General features: G+C 41.2%; 1 protein-coding gene across 1 annotated transcript in view; it reads right to left on the bottom strand.

Moving 5' to 3' along the window:
- OPCML (opioid binding protein/cell adhesion molecule like) overlaps positions 1-19924 on the bottom strand; it is a 1099555-nt gene that overhangs the window by 750142 nt on the left and 329489 nt on the right. The window lies entirely within an intron of this gene.

Raw genomic sequence — 19924 nt, 5'->3', positions numbered from 1 at the left:
CTAGCATGCTGCTAGAAATGTGCTGTTTTAATTAAAGTAAGTTAGGCTTTCCACACACTGAAGGATGGAATCCATCATCAACATGACACTTTATACTCATTACAAATAATATAGCATGTTAGCAGAAGGATTTTCCTCCACTGGACTACCTCTTTTCTTATTAGCATCCTAAGTGATACCATCAGGGTATAATGGATCCTTCAAATATTGCTCTATGAAATCTGAAAGAGTTGGAGAGGTATAAATAAAGTATAATTTACTTCTGAGTAACATGCTGTCCTTTAGCTAGGAAAGAATCAGCTCTTTGGTAAAAGATTATTAAACCTTAATATGTTCACTCATTAAGGGCAGAATCCATGCCATTGCAAAGTTCTGCACCAAACTCAGCACATGGCACCTGCCTAATAAATGTGACAATAAAAGAGCTATCATAATACTAAGCCTACTGGTGTGGCCTCATTTCCACACTTCACTGCTTCTCAGGAGTGACGAAGGTCTGGGAAGGCCAAGATAATGAGCCATTCACTGCAATTAACTGGGAATGACTAATTACAGAATTGAGCCAGTCCTTAGGTTGGTTATGGAACTCTTCTCTCTGGAAGGATGACAAACGCTGTTTATGGCAATGAACTTGAGTCAATAGCCACACTGCTACAGAGGGTATTGATTTAGCAGGAGCTTGAGATCCAGTGTCTGAGTCATCAGCTCTTCCTCAGGTGCCTGTGTGCGATCGACTTTACCGATCCCTTGTATAATGGGGCAAGCGTGACCTGAGTGGGATGGCACCCAAATCAGCTTTTAGTCAAAGAGCAGGTAGGAAAAGGGGAAACTGGTGTCTTTTCTGGGAAGTCTGGCCTATGGCATAACCTGAAAGAAGAGGGGAACCAGACACTGAAGTTTCCTTCACCGCGTAGCTGCCAGGTCTACCTCCAACATGTAAAGATCAATCCAGACAGACAGCCTATTTTTAAGTGGTTCCTTCTCCCATATAGCCATGCATTTTATATTAGTAGAAAATTAAATGAAATTGGCATTTTTCTACTTTCTTGGAATGAAAGAAAATCACTTAAGTATCCTTCCAAAATGAATCCAAAATATTTTTGTTTCATTCAGTGATTTGTGTACTGATGGGTAGAATGTACTATTTAAAACCCTGTTCCCCTGTATTATAGGTTTTTGGACACTGACTTAAAAACTCAATGGAGGGTGTGTTTTAATAGCAATATGCATGAAAAATCACCAAGAGTTTTATAAGCATTCTCACAGCCCTGAGTTAAGAAAGTGAAATAACTGATTGAAATGTGAGCTTGATTATAGCTTTCATTTAGTTTACATAGCAGGTATGTAAATAAGTAAAGTATGACAACAAAAGAAATAAGACTCCCACTCCACTCTGGTCAAACTCTGGTTGGGAAAAGCAAGCTCTAGCGACCTATGCAAACCCGGATATGGGGCAGAGAACAGCCAGATGAAGCATGGCTCAACCCTCTGGCCCAGATGGACACGAAAAGGGGCAATGCCAACAGAAACAAGAGTTGCCTTTGAATAAGTGAAGAGCTGTTGTGTCAAAGTGAAATTACATTTATTCTATATAGCCCCTGAGGTAGAACTAATATCAGTGGGTGGCCTTTCCTGGGAGACCATGGAATTACAGTGAAAGGAAGCGCATTCCAAACATCATAGCTACGTAAAGAAGTATGAATGGTAAGTAGCAGGGATGTCTCCAGTTTGTTTTGAGGCCATTTGAGCACATGATGAAAGGCCATAGAAGATGAGCATATTAGATTGGGAACATACAAAAAGGTGAGCTGTAAGTTTTATCCTCATAATGACAGTATATGCATCTCGGAAATCCATCTCTTTGTATCTTAAAATAGTTTATATGGGAAGATACATAACTCAAGATATTTAAATAAAGAACTTACTCCCCCATATGCAAAGTATAAACAACATGATGGATAAGAGAACAGCAAGATTTCTTTCTCAGAGAAAAAAAAAATAATGCATGTGAAAAAGGAGAAGAGGAAAAATCTTACTTAAGCAGGCTAATTGAAAGGAACAAGAGGCTCTAGCTTACAGAGTTTTGGGCACACACAGTCTTCCAGGGCAGGAGAAATTCAGGAAAATAATGAGAATAGTGTGACCTTATGAAGGAAATGGGGGGCAGAGGGCAAGAAAGATTTAGGCAGAGATCTTTTGAGGACATGAGAATAGTTTCTTGCTTAAGATTTGCTCTGTGGGGGGGGGGGAGAGAAAAATGTCATATTTCTATTTGTTGCCTTTGGAAATGATTTTTGCTTCCATTATTGTTCTACAAGATATAAAAATAAATTATATATATTTTAGTTTTAAGAGAATTTTTTAAAAAAAAATTAAGGTTCACTGTTCATTACTCTAGTGCAGACCCAGGACTCTCCAGGCACCCAGTGATAGAAATACAAATAATGTGGAGGAGAGGGAAGTGGCAAGGTAGGCAGATGAGCTAAACAAATTAACTCTCTGCCTCTCAAGACAACTGAGAGAAGAATAAATGCCACAACTACTTCAATGTTGATTCCAAGAAATCTTGGCTCTACCTACACATTTTTCTTTTTCCCGAGTATTCACAAAGTGTGAAATGCCCAAGCTGCTCTTAATTGTAGATTTGAACCATTAGTACTTTAGCAACACCTTGAGTTCTCCTAAAAGCTTTACTTTTTAATTAATGTTAGCTGCCAAAAAATCATATTGTAATTTATCTCTTACCTTTTTTGAGATTAAAATGATCTCTAAATCTACTAGAGGAGTATCCAAGAAAGCAAAGTTTATATATTTCTTGTTTATCATTAATCTCCACATTAGTAAAGTATCTAACAGCCAGTAAACACCCCAAACATATTCCCTGAAGTGACAGAATAAAGTGAGTTAATCTCTGCACTGACTCCAGAGAGCTCTCTGAAAGGAGAAGTCTAGAACATTCTGGGCCAGCTGATCCTTTCAGCCTCCCCATGCTCTGCCCCACACACGCTCTGCCTTCCATCCATCATTGCTCCGACAAGTTCCTCTTATCCCTCACCCCCGACCACATGCTCCTATCTGTGTCGAAAGCCTATGTGCCAGCTTAACTCCTACTGATTTTCAAAACCAGCTCAAGGATCCTCTCTCAGAAATCAGCCATGACTGCTGTAAGAAGGAGCTCTCCCTCCTCTGTAATTCCATACAGCCCTGTGCCTGTCACACTTGCAGTGGTTTGCATACGTTACGTATGTGTGATGTTTCCCTCGAGAAGGGGGCCGTGGCTTATTCTAAGGAATAAGAGGGGCAATTTCATAGGCACTCCTTGTACAATCATCTTTTTGTTGCTATTATCTCTTATTTTTAAGTATAAATGTTTTTCTCATTACATAGGAAGATTGTCAAAATGCCAAAGTAGATAAAGCAAATTCTCTACCCTCACCAATTTTGTTCCTTTAGAGGTGGCCACTTGTATCTAATTGTTGTGCTCTTTCAGAGGTATTTTTCTGTGTATACAATTACTCAAAAAATCTCTGGGCTGTGGACATGCACATAGACATGCAGATATGGATAGAGATACATTGTGCTATTTTAAAAACAAGTTCTTAATATATGCATACCAAATTACAACTTATTTTTTCCACTTAACAATATGTCCTGGGTATCTCCCATGCCAGTATGTATAGAAGGCAACATATGCTTTCCTCAGTTGAATAGGATTCCACAGCATGGGTGCATACCTCATGCAATTCAATCTACTTTGCATCCCTGGGATTTAGCACATTGCTCTACATCTAATAAATGACCAGGACCTACCTACAATTCCAGGGAGTCAAACATTTTGATGAATATTTCTCTCCATGTACTCTAAACTTTCCCTGAGTTAAATCAGGTGAACATGTTCTTATTCTAGTTAATCACAGGCGATTGTGAGCTGAATGTTGATAATCAAGAAGATAGGTTATTGAGAAGATATGCAGTCCTAAACCAAGGGCAAAGTGCAAGAAAGGCAAAAGGGGAGGGATTTAATGAAGGAAAGCAGGAAACACGGGGTGCTCTGGATTTCCAGAAAGCTGTGACTGCAGAGTGGCAGCACATGAGTAACCTGGAAGACTTAGATCGTATGCTGTGCCTGCTGCTCAGAAAAGCAATGCTCTCTAAAACTATCACACCAGGGGACAAGGACGGGAGTCTCCACTCTCATTGCCTCTCCAAACTTACCTCCCAGTATTTACCTATGGTGCTCTTGAGTTGACATTTCATACCATTTATTGATTCAAGAAACATTGTTGACTGTTTATTAATTACTGCACTACTGACAATGTTCTATGTTTTGGGAATAATAGCTATTGTCAAAATGAAGCCCCTATCTAAATGAATTTTAAATCCAATAAAATAAGTAGATAATATATTCAGAATACAATATATAATCCACTGTTACCTATTGGTGACTGCTATAAAAACAGAAAGTATTATAAAGAAGTAGAAAAAAACATGAGAACAATGTAGGTAGAATAATGAAGGAAGCGTTGTCTGAGGACGTGACACTTGCCCAGAGATCTGAAGGCAGTGGCAAGGTCAGCCCTGCTGGTAGCTGGTGGAAGCCACTGCTCCTGGACCTGGTAGAAAGAATGGAATGATGGCTGGAATCTGTGTGCCTTCAACAGGTCAGTGGAACCATCCTGCCGTCTCCCCTCTCTGCCACCAATGAGCTGTATACGCCTGGGGGTTATTTATACTCTCTGTGTCTTGTTTTCATCATCTGTATAATAAGAACTTAAATTAGTAGCTTCTTCAGCCCTTCCAGCAAAAATAGTAATCCATGGTGTCATATTTTTTTAGAATAAGAGTATTTGCTAGTGATCTCACTGTCTTTGCAATATATTCCTTCTTATGTCCCTTTCTAACATAAAAAGAACATGGTAGCAGCAAAAGGCCTAAGGGTCTCTGTCATCCCTGATCTTGCCCAAGTGCCTGAGACAGAGAACAATTGTCCAGCAGCCCCATCCTCTCTGATGGTCTCAAGGTAATGCTCCTAACAGAGAAACTTCTTCCAATAATCACCTGCCCAATCCTCTGAGTTAGAGCGCTATCATCCATGCGGGAAGCCCTGACAAGAGATCCTGTCAGGACCCAACATCACTACGCTGTACTTCATTTCACCAGGAAGTCTTAGATGCTGGGAGTGAGTATGTAGAAGGGAGTGGGAGAAGAGAAAGATACAGGCTTTGGAGCTTCCCTCCTGGACTTCCTTCTTCATATCTTCTTTACTAGCAGTATGATCTTGAACAATAATTAAAAATGGCTACCATTACTTAGTACTTCCTATGTGTCAGTGCTGAGCATGTAACCTGAATTTATTTATGTTTTACCCCAGGAACATCATGAGGTTCTATTATGTAGGAGGTGCTATTATGTCACCACGTTACAAATGTGGCAACTGAGACTAGAGAAAAATGATAAATAACTTGCTCAATACAACAAAGTTAGGTGGTAACTGATAGTGGAGCTAGAATGCTCGAATTCAAGCTCAGGTCTACCACCAAACCTCACACCTTCAGGTACATACCTTCTGAGCAAGGTACTCAATCTCTATGGACCTCAAGCTTGTTCATCTATAAAACAGGATAAGAATAACTTGCAGCACTGTGGGGACAAAATGCACAGAGCACTAGCACAGATCTCCAACAGATCTTAAACTTGTTTTAATAGGAAAGGTGTGAGTTCCCTTTTCTGTGGTCTCCTACCTCAGCCACTGCCCTGGAGTGTCTTCCTGGATGAAAGTGAGTACCTTTGCCTTCCAAATGAAAGCCACAAGAGCCCTGGAAGGCTAGGAGGGAAGAAGGACATCCATGCTCAGCTCAGAGGCTCTCTAACAGGACTTTTCTATCTCAAAATTCAGCCAATAGGGATTTGTAAATTGTTTGTATGAAGACATTAAACTAGGAGATGAATTCTCAGGAAGGGTAAATAATCTGCAATCTCTGCCCAGACCTGTCTATGAATTATAAAACTCCACATTTGTGGAGGCCAAGTTAATGAGGCATTACTAGAGCTATCTGTCAGATTATGCTAAGTGTTTTTAAATAGTATAATTTCTATTCATTATAGTTTTTAAAGATGCAATGGAAAAGTGAACTTCTTTCACCTTTCTAGAGAACTGGCATCCTCAATTAGGAAGTATTTAAACTATGCAAAAATATATATTCTGAAAATAAAAGAACAAGACAGAATTAAGGCAAGGCTATTATCTGAATGTCTGATAAAAAATAAAAATAATAAACTGGTTATTTGACTTATTATGAAAACTGCCTGTAAACCCAAATTTGAAAATTCTATTTTGATATTCACCTGAGCGGGTAGTTTTTCCCCTGACTTTGTAAGCTTATCTTCACTTCTCCGTTATTTTATGTATAAACAAAGAACTAGATTACACATAGTGTAAATCTATGATACACAGCACGTATTTGTAGAGAATGATGTTATGATATCTGGGCACAAAGAAAGATATGCAGACGGTTGTTGGTCTGACTCCTCGTCATTCCCCTGTAGCATGGTCTGGACCATGTAACAGGGCCTTCACCGCACATCTGCAAAAACACACAAACACAGCAGAACTAAAAAATGTAAGTTTCTTGGATATATATTTTTTGGTAGGAGTGATATGGAGTGGCTTGGGGATACAATAATATGCAATTGACCTTTGGGCAGTGTGCCACTGAGGACACCAACTTCCCAACTTTGAAAGCAGTAAAAAATCTGTCTATAACATTTGACTCCTCAAGAACTTGAGTACTAATGGCCACAGTTGACTGGAAGACTTACTGATAACATAAAAAGTTGATTAACACATATTTTGTACATTATCTGTATTATATACTATAGTCATACAATGAAGCAAAATAGAGAAATGTCATTAAGAAAATTAATAAGAGAAAATACACTTACAGTATTTATTGAAAAAAATCCACATATACGTGGGCAGGTATAACAAACCCATGTTTTTTGAGGGTCAACTGCAATGAGTTTCCTGGCCCTTCAGGACTTCTGACACCTCCTGAAGAACAGCGGCAGTCTGCGCTTCCCAGATGGCAGGGAGGGAACTGCCGGGTACCAGAGACAATGCTTGGTTGCCTTCAGTTCCCGTTTCTCAGAAATGTGAAAATCAGAGCTCATCAGTTGATGTTGACCTTAAATTAGTTTAGGATAAAGAAATATCACTCTGTATTTTTCCTTGTGACTGAGAATCCCAGGAAGATGCCATCTTGTGTTTATAAACTTAGAGTAAAACATGTGAGACTCTAACAGACCTGAATCCAAATCCTGACTCAAGAAGACTCAACAGTGTCAGGTGAGACGAAGTGAGTACTCTGGTAAAGATCCTGCCTCCAAATACTTACCAGCTTTAAAACCTCAGACAGGCTGGGCAGCTTTGCTTGGCTTCTGTTTCCGGTCTGTGAAGTGGAGATTGCGGCGGTGTTGTGAGGGACATAAGAGTTAACACATGCAAGGGGCTTCAAACACTACCTGGTGCCCGCGGTGAGCATTTAATGATTGGTCCCTTACTGTGTACAACAGGTAAGATGATAATACTAGCTATACTTTATAAGGCTGATTTAAGGCTTGAAAGAGACAGTGCCCAAAAGATGCTTCACAGAGTGACTGGCATACCATAAATGATTGATGGATAAGGAGCTATTGCTTTTAAAGATCAGGGTAATTAAAGGTCATGAGTAAACTTGCCAGGCTGATGAGTATATCTGTCTGCACCCCCCCTTCTTTGATACACTTATACACGCAGTTCTATGCCTACTGCTAAGAAGCTGTGGAACTTTTAAGAAATTGCATAACTTCTAAAGTCCTCGGTTTCCTAAGCTATAAAATACAAAAATTAGATAATCAAAGGCAATTTTAGCTGTGAAACTGCTGGATTCTAATTCTTTAAAGTATGTAGGCTGTGTTAAATGAGGAAGGGAACACAGTGTATTTCTCTGTCACTTGTTCTGGAACATCTGGTGCTCCTGGAAACATTTGCAATCCTAAACTGTTAATTAAATAAAGGCTAGTGAGTTTGGAAGGCCATCTACAGGCCAGCCCAGTAAACAAGTATCCATATTCCCCTGGGTGGTCCCTGGGCTAACCGAGGACTGTAGTCTCCTTATGCACCTTCTGTCCCTGTGTTGCAGGTCTGCTCCTTTACTTGCTGTTATCCCCAGGCAAGATGGGAAGAAGATTTGCACAAACTCAGAATAGTCTTCTGGTCAGCAAAGCTGTGAATGAATGAAGCACACACATTTGGCCATTCCTGCTCCCACTTATGTACACATGGCTGCAGTGGCCTGTTGGCAGTGCCCAGGCCTGGGAGGTTAGGAGAGTACAGGCATGCTGGGTAAAGCCTTAGACTGATAGGCCAAGGTGTCCAGGGCAGAGCATCACTTGATCTTCCAGAGGCAAGCCACAGAAAATTGTCAGTTGAAGTCAATGGCTCTGGTACTAAACAAATGAACAGACTTGAAGTCCTACTATTTGCCACAGAATGTCAGGTAAAGTTTTAGATGCTACTCCTGATAATGATAATCCAGTTTAAAGGCTCTGGACCCTGTGGTCCTGATTCTGACTTTAGATCTGCCTTTACTTCTGTGACCTCAGGCAATTCCCTATCTCTCCCTAGACATTGGTTTTTTCATCTGTAAAATGGCAGAGGTTGCCTAAGGTTAGTAAAACTAGGTGATTTCTGAGATTCCTTCAAGTGCTGATTCTAATCACAGGTTCATTCAAAGAGGACGATGCCTCAGATAGCTATTGGCCACCAGGAAAGAGGCGCCGTAGCTCTGTGGTATAGTAGGAGTATCCTTGGAAGGCGTTCTCCACAGAGAAAGGCAGGCTATCAAAGGCAGGCTGTCAAAGGCAATTTTCAGGCCCAGGCTTCTGGATGCATTGCTGTCACCACCATTATCTTTTAATATGAGAAAACCCGATATTCCTCATGATGTCCTCACCTGTTGTCACTCTCCTCCTCCCACTCTGCTACAGCTGCTACAGCTGTGATGCAGCCTGAAATACGCTCCATCATACCAGCCATGGCTCTGCACTCATGCTGTTCTTTGCCTTGGAAAACATTTCCTTCCCTTCTGTGCTTGACTACTCAGTACCTCTTAGCCATGCAGTTGGTACCTCAAACTGCATCAACTACTATAGGCAAGGTGAAGTGGCCCCACTCTGAGCTCCCATGGCATCTTATACTCTCTTTATTCAGAGCACCAACCACCCTGTATCATAGTCGTCCCTTTAGCTATTGTTCTTCCTAACTTAACTGTAAACTTCACTGGAAAAGGGACCCTGTCCACTTTACTCATCCTGTATCCCCAGTGTGTCACACATTGCTCAACACATAGGAAGTACTCAATAAGCACTGTTGTGTTGTATTGTGTTGTGTCGCATTATGTAGTGTTGTGTTGCTTTGTGCTGTGCTGTGTTGTAATACAGAATATAAATATAGGAGTAGGTGAATTAATATAAGCAAGACATCTATACAGTATAGAGGGGCAACTGGACCACAGTAGAAAAGGAAATAAGTAAGGTCTTTGAACCTCTCTGGAGTTGGCTTGGCATAGGATATGGCACAGAACAATGCATTAAACCTCTCTTAACCACTCAGTTTTTGTATGAATAGATTGGAATGGTAAAGTTAAAAGGAGCAGGTGGGTAGGGCATCATAAATATAACACCAATGCTGGCTCTCCATGTGTCTGTACTAATGAACATGAACAGAATGAGGTGGTCTTGATAAACATTTGACACGTCTCACCTTCTATTTACCCTCCCTTTCTCTGTGTTCAGCCCCATGTACTTTGTTGTATTCCTCTACAGCAGGAATCTACAAGTGCTGGCTCTCCCAGAAGAATGCCCATGAGAATAAAGGATGCTATTAGATGGCAAAAAGGTATCTAAGGCAATGGCCTTCTCTAGGACCAAAGGAATACATTAAGGGCTGGAGCTGGTGATAGTTCAGGGTTTGGGCCTGGGCACTCTCTGTAAGTCATGCCACCTCACAGCTACCTGTTCTGCCTGTTCATACAGCAGCCCTTCTTTAATATCTGCCATTGGTGTCTAAGAACCAAACCTACTGACTCTTGGAAAATGACATACTTATGTGGGAACAAAATCAATAAATAAAAATTTACCTGAGAAGATATACCAAGTCCTCTCCACCTGACCACCTCATATCATAAATATAATTTATCAAGAATAATACAACTCTTCCTCCCTTCCCCCAATCAATGTCAGATCCTTATTAGCATTCCTAAAGCACTGTGCTCTTTTCTTTATGAAATCACTTAATTATACTGCAATCTAATACTTACTGGTGGTAATTATTTTCCCTTGATAGATTAAAAACTATATGAGGGTAAGGACTGTGTGGGCCATGTGTACTCCTAGAGTCCCAGCATCTGGTATACCTGGAATACATGAGATGCCTAGCAATTATCTGTTGAGTGAATGATTATGAAATGATATAATTTTTTTAGCATTGAGAGGATTAAGAATGAAAGGTTTACATCACATATAAGAAAAGGTACACTTGTCAGCTGCCTTAATGCCATATTTTAGGTTTGAAAATAGAAATGCAGTTGTGTATACCCTGAGATAGATTTTGATAAATAGCATACTTATCAAAATAAATGTGTAAGGGTAAATACTATCAATTTGAATTTGAAAGACATGATATCATTCTTTAAACAGAATGTGCTAGTGGAATATATAACATTATATTCTGGGTATTTTGCTTTTGATGTTTCTCTCTTCCCCACCAGATAAAGAGTTTTTGTAGCAGAATATTGCTCACCAGCTTTGAAACCACCCTGTACCTACTGTAGTGCATAGCAGAGAATAATAGACATCAATGAAATCTTTGTGGAATGAATGAATGAATGAATGAACCAAAGGTACCTAAAGAGAAAGCTAAAAAAAAAAAGCCCAGACTGTAAGGCAGAACTAAGTCATCCATTAATGCCTTCACACTAAGTTTGAGGGAAACAAAATATGTCTGTTTCTGAGTTTCACCTCTATTTATTATTAATAAATGAATTCCATAATAAACATGACTTTTCTCAGAAACCTACTAGATTTTTAAAAGGAAGCAACTGCTGTAATGAATTGGGAAGAAAAAACCAGCAGCTCTCCTGGGAGCAGGTGCATTCCAATTTAGTTTAAGTATGCATGGCCACACACACACACACACACACTCGCATGTGCTACAGCAATAATTCACAGAGCCTTTTTCTTCCCCCATGTGCCTGACAGATGAAGCTAGAGCTGGAACGCACCTTATTCAGCCAATGCTGTCACTCACCAATTTGTGCATTATGGGGAAATGAAATCCATTTCCAAGCAATGGGGGAGCACAGAGTAATTGGCCTCTCCAAAGTCTCTTCACTTAAATTTCTCAAGTTGTATTTATTTTTTAAAGAATTAGATGGTAGCAATTGATGGACAGAACCTCAGAAAAAATTAAGGCAAATGGACAGGATAATAAAGAAGATGATGTGGCTATCCCTTGCTCTCCTCCCCATCTTAATTTTTCCACCAGCCCCTCCTACCCTCTGCCTCTTTCTGGGGTTGCCCTGCTGCAGGATCTTGAAGCTCTACTATCATTGGCACAACAGAGATCCATGGACCAGTTTCCGTCTGCTGCCTGTGCACTGTCTCTTACGGACTTCCTGTGAGCTTTTTGTCTTGGGAGCTCTTGTGTGATGACTGCTTTGACTGAACCTCTTTTCTTTTTGACTAGCAGAGCTATGGAAACTGAGCTCAAAGGGACATTCCTTTTTTGTTGCCTTCTTCATCCCCAGATCCACTGAAGTGGAAGCAATCAAGGAACCAGTTTTACAGGGGTTAGGGGTTCCTACACACATCACTATTTCTTTTTCTTTGGCAGCAGTTATGATGGTACAATACAGCTGTTTTCTTGTGAAAATAAACCTGGACCCTAACTCAGAAAGACAAGGATTTGAATTCCATTTATACTTCCTAATAGACAAATAATTTTAGGAATTTTAACTAATTTCTCTGAAACTGCCTTCCTGAATATACAACTCTTATGAGACTATTGAGGATTCAGTGACAGACCTGGTGCAGAGCTGGTGCACAGCAAGCAGAATTTGCATCTTTTACAACTGTTAGTGCCTCCTGGTATCCCATCCCTGCCCCAAACTTTTAGTCATTGCCGGAATTTCCTTATCCTCATAAGAGGAGAGATTTACTTAAAAACAAATGTCAACAAGATGTACAGGGTACTCTCTCTATGAACTACAACTACCTAGAAATAGAGATGAAATGAAGTACCATTCCCAACGGAGGTGTGCCCTCTGCAACCTCAGCATCATCTAACCTAATCGTCATCTGATTGATGTCTCTCAGAAGGGATGAAATATTTCTGTAACTTCTGAAAGTTCAGTGAAGAAGCCCTTCAGGTTCTGCCTTATGGTGATGGTTTTCTGGAGCCTAGGGTGGTTATTTATTGTTTCTAGGGCTTCTAAATGGGATCACAGCACCCTCTGTCCAAAAATTCACTCTTCAAACATAGTGTTCAGTTGATTTCTTCAGTGATTGAACCCTTGGAAGTCTTGAGTCCTCTCTCACACACACCTGGAACAATGGACTTCAAAGCTTTACACCTATGGTAGACATGTTCCTCACACTAAAACAAAACACAGTCAATGATTAGCCTTGAACGTTTAGAGACAGTATTTTCAAACGCAGTCTGAATATAAGCCAGGAGAGATGCAAGTATATGCATGTGTTGGGGCCTGTGAAAAACCTGAACCTTCTCAAACAGTGTCTCCTTGCTCTGGGTTTGCATCAATAGAAGGGAAGTAGTTTCCCAGGAGGAAGCTGAGGGACTCAGAGGGCATTCCCTATAGCTGAAACAGTGACTCTCACATGAGAAGTCTTCCCAAAACAGGGACATTTCAACTGTGGCAAAGTAAGTATGTGGATTAAATCAGCATCAGTGCATCATGTTTTCTGAATAATATCTCTTTTAAGTCTCACACAAAAAGGACCCTATGAAGTAGATAAAGTGAAGGTTTAAAGAGTATAAGGATTTGACTCAAACTCACCTACTGAGGGAGTAAAAGAATGTAGAATTGAAGCCAAGGCTATCTGATTCTAAGAAATGTGATCACAAATACCATCAATGATAGTAACAATAAATCAGAGCTTTCCTGTTCTTTCCCACCTTGAGATTAGATAGCAATGCAAAATTCTTCCAACAGTCCGTAAGACTGGATATAATCTGCCTTCTTTCTTCCCCATTACCTCTCAGCTTCTATTTCCTATCATGGCCCCCCATTACTCCTGCCTCCCCAGCCACCCTGACTGTTCTGATTCTCATCAAATGGTTCAGATGTGTTTAGGCATCAAGACCTTTGCAGCCTCATATTCCCTTCCTCAAAAGCTCTTTCCCTGTGCTTGGCCAAGCCCTTACCTTCTTCCAATATTTGCTCAGTTGTTTCCTTTCCCAGAAACACCCTACTGAAATTGCAACCCATCTTCCCCACTCCACTGTGCTCTTGATCCCTCTTACCCTGTTCTACTTGCTGAGTTTTTCCAAACACTTGCCTTCTTCTAACAGTCTCTATGATTAACGTCCTAAATATTAATGTTGTTACTGTCCATCCCCTGCTAGTCCAGAAGCTCTGTCTCCATAGGGCTCTGTGTGTATTTCATCCATGGGTCTAGAATACTTTGTGAATAAGTGATTGAACTAGAAATCTTGTTTAACCTATTTTTGAAACACTCGGGGACCCAAATGATAAACTTTCAAAAATCCAGCTGCAACTTGAAGTAAATATGAAGTTGTGGCTGAGAGAGCATTTGAATGTTTTGGTAAATGGAAACTGATGATTAAAAGAAGCTTGGGAAAATTAGGTTCTGAGAATTTTTAGTTTAGAGCATTACTAAAAAAAAAAGCAAGCTTAATGTTCACAATTAATTTTCAAAGGATGACTTGCAAAAATAAAGCCTTACAAAAATAAAGTTACATTGCAAAAAATATTTAGTTTCACTTGCTTGAAAGAAAATCTAAAATTAAGAAGATAACCCTATAATAATAAAATTAGTGGTGATAAGAACAATCCAGTCTTCTCTGGGTAATACCAGGATCATGAGTACAGCCCAGCCTTACCCTCTAAGAGGGCAGCCAAGTCTGAGTATTCCTCTGCTCTGTGACTTTCTCCTCTGCATCTGTCCTACTGGTTCCAGCTCTTCTAATCAGATTTCTTATACTCAAAAAACTTCCATTTGTCCTCTGAAATCTTATGCACAGGTCATATACTCTACAAAGTCTTCTTTAATACATCAGGTATGATTCCTTTTTTAGTTCCTTGTACTGATTTCTTCTCTGGTGTGTTAAAAGATGTATTACGTAGTAATATGATGTGTTATATTGCAAATTAGTCACAAATGTCTCACATCCGTATATGTAAGCAATTTGGTAACATGACTTTGCTGCCACTCCCAACAAATGGTGGAGTCTATTTCTTCATTTATAGAAACTGGGCTTGTTCACATGACTTGCTGTGGTCAGTGAAACATTAGCAAACTTCTGGCTAAGAGATGCTCTGTAATATTTGGTCATTGGGACTTGTTTTCTTACTGCTTTTGGAACAGTTGTGACTTCCCTCTTGGGAACAAGCCCCAGCTATCCTGTGGGTTGAAGAGATGCCTAAGGCCAGATCTCTGCATTACCCCAGCTGACATCAAGCCCACAGCCAGACACAAGTGAGAGCATGCAAGCCAGCTGTGCCTTCAGTCAGCAGCGGAGATCAGTTAGGCTGGCCCAGACTAGAAACACTACTCCGCTCACTTATAGACTCCTTGAGAAATAATAAGCATTTGCTGTTCACAACCACTGAGTTCAAGGGTAATTTGTTACACAGCAAAAACTAAGAGATGTACAAGACATAGGTTACTATCAGAATGTAAGGAGTCAGTGAGCACATCAAATACAGAAAATGGGTATTTTTCAATTCTAATAAAAACCATATTAAAATTAAGCAAAAGTGCTGCCTTCACAGAGCAATACTGAGACTAACAACAATGAATAATTTTCAAGGTGCTTTTTCATGTGTAACCTTATTGTGTAACCAACACAATATAGAAAGCAGCTCTGCAGGTCACAATTGAAGTTGAAAACAGTATTTTAGAGTAAAACTATTTAAAATGTGACTATCTTCAGAAGGAAGCACAGGCATTTTTTTATAAATTAATTTATAAAATAAGGGGTAAAATGTGCTATAAAAATACTATTACATTTTTAATAATAATAAAAATAAAAGACAACACCCAAAAGGACCAAATGATTGTAATGTTTTTCTAATTCACATTTTTATATTCACAGGCTGTGTGTGTTTGTACATTTACAATAGGAAGATTTTAAAAGCTTAGACTAAATCTGTATACTTTATATGGTATGTGTATAAACACATGTACTTATTTTAATGTGGGTGTAATTATTACTGAATTGTAGCTTTTAATGGGAAGATCATTAGGGACATTTAAATATGACTGCATTTAGCTTTCATTGAGACTCTGAAATTATTTTTTCCAAATGTTCGGGTTTTGAAAAATGTCAAACTGTGTTTGTCTCCAATAGTCTTCCTTGATTTTTTCAGACTGCTATTTTAAGGCAAATTTAATCCATATAGTTCATACTCATTTACACTTAAATTATACAACTAGGGCTTTTAACAGCTATTTAATGTCCCAGACACCTTTTGAGCTTTTAAAGTGAGTTCCTAAAAGCCTTTTCCGTCTCTTGCACCCTCTTCTCATCAGCTGAAGAGGCTGCATTTTGCTCAGAGTAAACAAATTGAATACCGAAACTTTTGCTTATTTTTTCCCTTGGTTTATGACCTATGAATGTGAAGCGGCTTTCAGATGTGACATAACTAATTTTCCCATCCCTGTGAACCAATATAGGCCGCGTGTCACATTACACTTACTTATGAACAGCTATGCAGCCGGCAAACGAGGCAATCTGTGGACTCCTCATTGGGAATCCAGAGCATATAAATAGACAATTACAAAACCTCAAACTCCTATGACATTTTTCATCTGAAAATTGCAAGGCTTCTTTTAGAATGGCATAAGCATTTATCTTTAAGCTTGCCATAGACACAAAAATACCTAGTTATATCTCTACGTGCTTATACCTTTTTACAGATGGGAAAGGCCAAAGCTGCTATAAACCAGGCAGCTGCAGGACCCTCCTCTGGGCTTCTGGTCCTCTGAAGCGCAAAGGAGTTTAAGAAAAGGTCATACTTGGAGCGCGAGTGTGTGTGGGACAGAGAGATAAAGAGGCAGAGAAACCGGGGCGGATAGAGAGACAGGGCCTGAGAGGTAAAGTGAGAGAGAGGAGAGCTTGAGGGTTTAAGAATTGTGTGAACACCATCTTTGGAACTGTGAGGTTACTAAAAGCTGGGGTTGGAATCTTATGAACTCTAGTCACTATCTTTAGCAAGATAAACCCAAGCTGCTTTGCTGCTTGTGCTATTACCACCATCCTTATGTACTCCCCCCCTGTCCTCACAGGCAGCAGATAATTGTCTTCATGGATGTTTCAGATGCACTTAGTCTGTCATTTCCCTAATTCCCTTTACCACTACTAGTTCTGGTCTCTATACTCAGAGTGCTCCATGTTTTATTCCCAGGCTCCACTGCGACATGTTTTCACATTGCCAGACTGGTGAAGAGAAATAAATAACAGAGATGTCCTGGGGAACACAGGGAGGCCAGGAAAGCAATTCATCTGGAGGAAAGCTGGAGGAGAGCAGGCGCGGCAGGCAGGGCCCAGCTGCATCAGGATGTCTACGTTGATGGCTGGAGGGAGCAAAGCCCAGGCGGGGGAGCTGGCCTGGCAGGTGGGTGGTGCAGGAGCCCAGAGGGCTGCCCCCACACTGTCCCATGCTGGCCCCGCCCCTCTGTCCCCTCTTCCCCCTCTGCCCCCTCTGCCACCAGAGAGCAGCAAGAGCCAGTGTTCTGGACCACTGCATTTTCCTAATAAGACTCCACACACACTGCCAAATGAAGCTGGCTGCCTGGTTGAGTTCAATCCCAGCCCCATTTCAGTTTACCCATTTCCTCAGAATGTAATCTCACCTCCTCACTATTGGATTTCTTCAGGGCCTTGTAACTGATGAATAGTGGCCACGGGCATGTGGGCGGAGAGGACGGGGGAAGTAATACAGGAGTCACAGCACGCCGCAGTCAGAAGGCACTCTGAAAAAGCCCCGGAATCTGTGACTTGCCTGTTGCAAGGGGACATCAGGAAATATGTAGCAGGACCCCACCTGACATTTCCATTCCCCGTGTGGTCATCCTGTCTCTGCTGAAGCGGCTCACGCGGCAAGGAGGTCACTCCCTCCAGAGACAACTTGCTCCCCGAGTTCTCTTTGCATGCGATGATATTTCCCTCACCGAACTGGCTTTACATGCTGTCACCTGCACCCTTGCTTTTTATGAACCCCAATGGGGAATTTCCCCCATAAATCTCCCAGTTATAAAATATAAATGAGTCATTCTTGCAATAGAAGCAGCTTGCTTTATTTTTTAGTTTTTAAAGGAATCCCTTATGAGCCCTTTGGATGGTACATAATGGATGGATTTGTTTGGAAAACCTCAGACAGAAATGCCACTGTCTCTGCCCTGATTTCCAATGCCCACCCAAGAGGGGGAAAGGCTCACTTTTCAACTAGTTGTGGCGGCAGAAATGGCAGTAACATAAATAGCTGTGTCTAGCACTGATTGCCTACTCTGTGTATTGTATTCATCATCTTATTCCTCATTACATCTGTATGAAATTTATACACATCATTATGCCTGCTTTCAGAAAAGGAAATTAAGGCTCCATCAAAACACCCACCAAAGGGAACACCTTCTCTCAGTGATGGAACTGGGACACATGCTGGAAACTACAGGGTGCAAAGATACACCTTTCTGATTATCATTTAATAATTTGTACATATTTTCATTTATAGCTACAATAGGTATGTACCTTTTATAGTCAAACCTTTTTATTAGAGTGCATATATATAAATGTGTGTGTATTTACACACAAATAAATGTGTTTATATGTATATATGTGTGTATATAGGTAATTTATACACAAATAATCTATGTATAAGTATATACTATACAAACAAATATATATATAGCCAGAAGTCGATACTGTATGTGTATGCCTTAGCTCTAAGCAGGGCCTGGGTTCATCTTCATTTAATCTGAAGGTGGTTGTTGAAGCAGAAGAGTTTCATTCAAGTGAGCTACTACGCACAACTCTCCTCTTCACAGGCACTTGGTCATTCTCTGAGGGAATAGGGACAGGCCCTTACCTTCAGGTCTGTAGCCCACTTCCACCATATCACCTGCCTGTCTGGTTTCTAGGCTACCTTGACACCCCAGTTTATTGCTCCCGGCCACCCAGCTGCACCCTGGCCCCTGAACTCCCTCACAAATAAATTACCTGTTGGTGAAGACTCATTGTTTGAATTACTCCTCATTCCCTCTACTTTCCATGAGTAGGATTGGGGGCCCACTATCTTATACCCAGCCTGTGGACCCCAAGACCACCTAAAAATGAGAATACCAGATGTTCACTGCCTGCTCCTGTGCTTTAAAATACATCTAATTTAGGCCCACTGTGGGCACCCAGGGTGGTCAAGGGGAGGACACAGGGAGGGAGGGGGAAACAGAGGTATGAGTCGGCTGGGCCACCTCCCCCAGCCCAGCCCGACAGGTGACAGCCGCAAGAGGCACCATCACCCTGGACGGTGGGTGCTTGGGCCAGCTGGCCGCTGTGGTCAGAATGAGGGGATGGGTGCCTGTTACATTTTCCTGCTCAGTGGAGCCCTCTCCCAGCCTCTCTCCAGGGAAATGAGCGAGGCCAGAGACAAATCTCACCGAATCCGCTGGCCTTTCCAGCAGAGGTTTAAAAGCTTCCCTTCACTGGGCTGATTTCACTCAAGACTGGGTTCCTGCCGAGCAGGTCTTGCCGGAACCACCGCAGGCTGGACTTGGAAGGTCCTGTGCATGTTTTATGTTTTATTTCACTTTATTTTCAGTTGAGAAGAAGTCATAGAGAATTCCAGGCTGGGTAAATACACCATGGAACCAAGTTAAGAAACAGCCATTGGAAGCTAGTCCAGAGTATTTCTGATGTGTTATTATGTTGGTGAACTCTCCAAACCCAGGAACTTCGTGTGCAAGGGTGAATTACAGCTTGTGCTGAAGAGGGGTTTGCTGATAGAGAAACAATGAAGACAGTCAGCATTAAGTGCTCACCTTTTGGAAGCCAAAATTAAATACCTTCAGTTTACTAAGGGAGAAACAGTGTAGAGCATCTTCTGGTACAGGAAAGTCGTATTTGGATTTTCCAGAAAGAAACTGAGGCAAGTAAGGGAATCTCAGTTTTAAGACAGACAGTGAGCGGGTATCCTGTGCATGTAAACTTGGATGGACCGGTAATGGCTGTGTCCAGGGTCTGAGGGAAAGAGTGGACCGATTGACCGGGGATGCCTGCAGTTGGCATGGCATGGAGAAGGGTGGCGTGCATGCAGTGACCTGTCCGACTCCAGGGACTTCTGAAAGCTTTCAGGGTATTATATGTTCCCCTGGAGCTGCAAAATGGTGTTCAGGGGTTTGCTGCAGTAAGAACCTTACAGAGAGTTCTCAGAGGTCTTATGGACTGGCCCTCATCTGAGCTCATCCCTTTCCCCCGGGGCCCTTAGTAGAGGTATTAGAACCGGCTGGTTCGCATCATCCCAGCACGAAGCCAGTGCCCTGCAAAGCACCTAGCACCATGTGCTCACATTCCTTTGTTACGTGTGCAGTAGTGGTCAGTTTTGTGATTGTTTTTATTCCCCTACCC

The sequence above is a fragment of the Phyllostomus hastatus genome, unplaced genomic scaffold (genome assembly GCF_019186645.2).
Source record: "Phyllostomus hastatus isolate PE091 unplaced genomic scaffold, TTU_PhHast_1.1 phas_scaffold_193, whole genome shotgun sequence".
In the NCBI taxonomy this organism is placed as follows: domain Eukaryota; kingdom Metazoa; phylum Chordata; class Mammalia; order Chiroptera; family Phyllostomidae; genus Phyllostomus; species Phyllostomus hastatus.
Note: the sequence above shows the minus strand (reverse complement) of the source record. Positions and strands in the feature narration are given on the sequence as shown.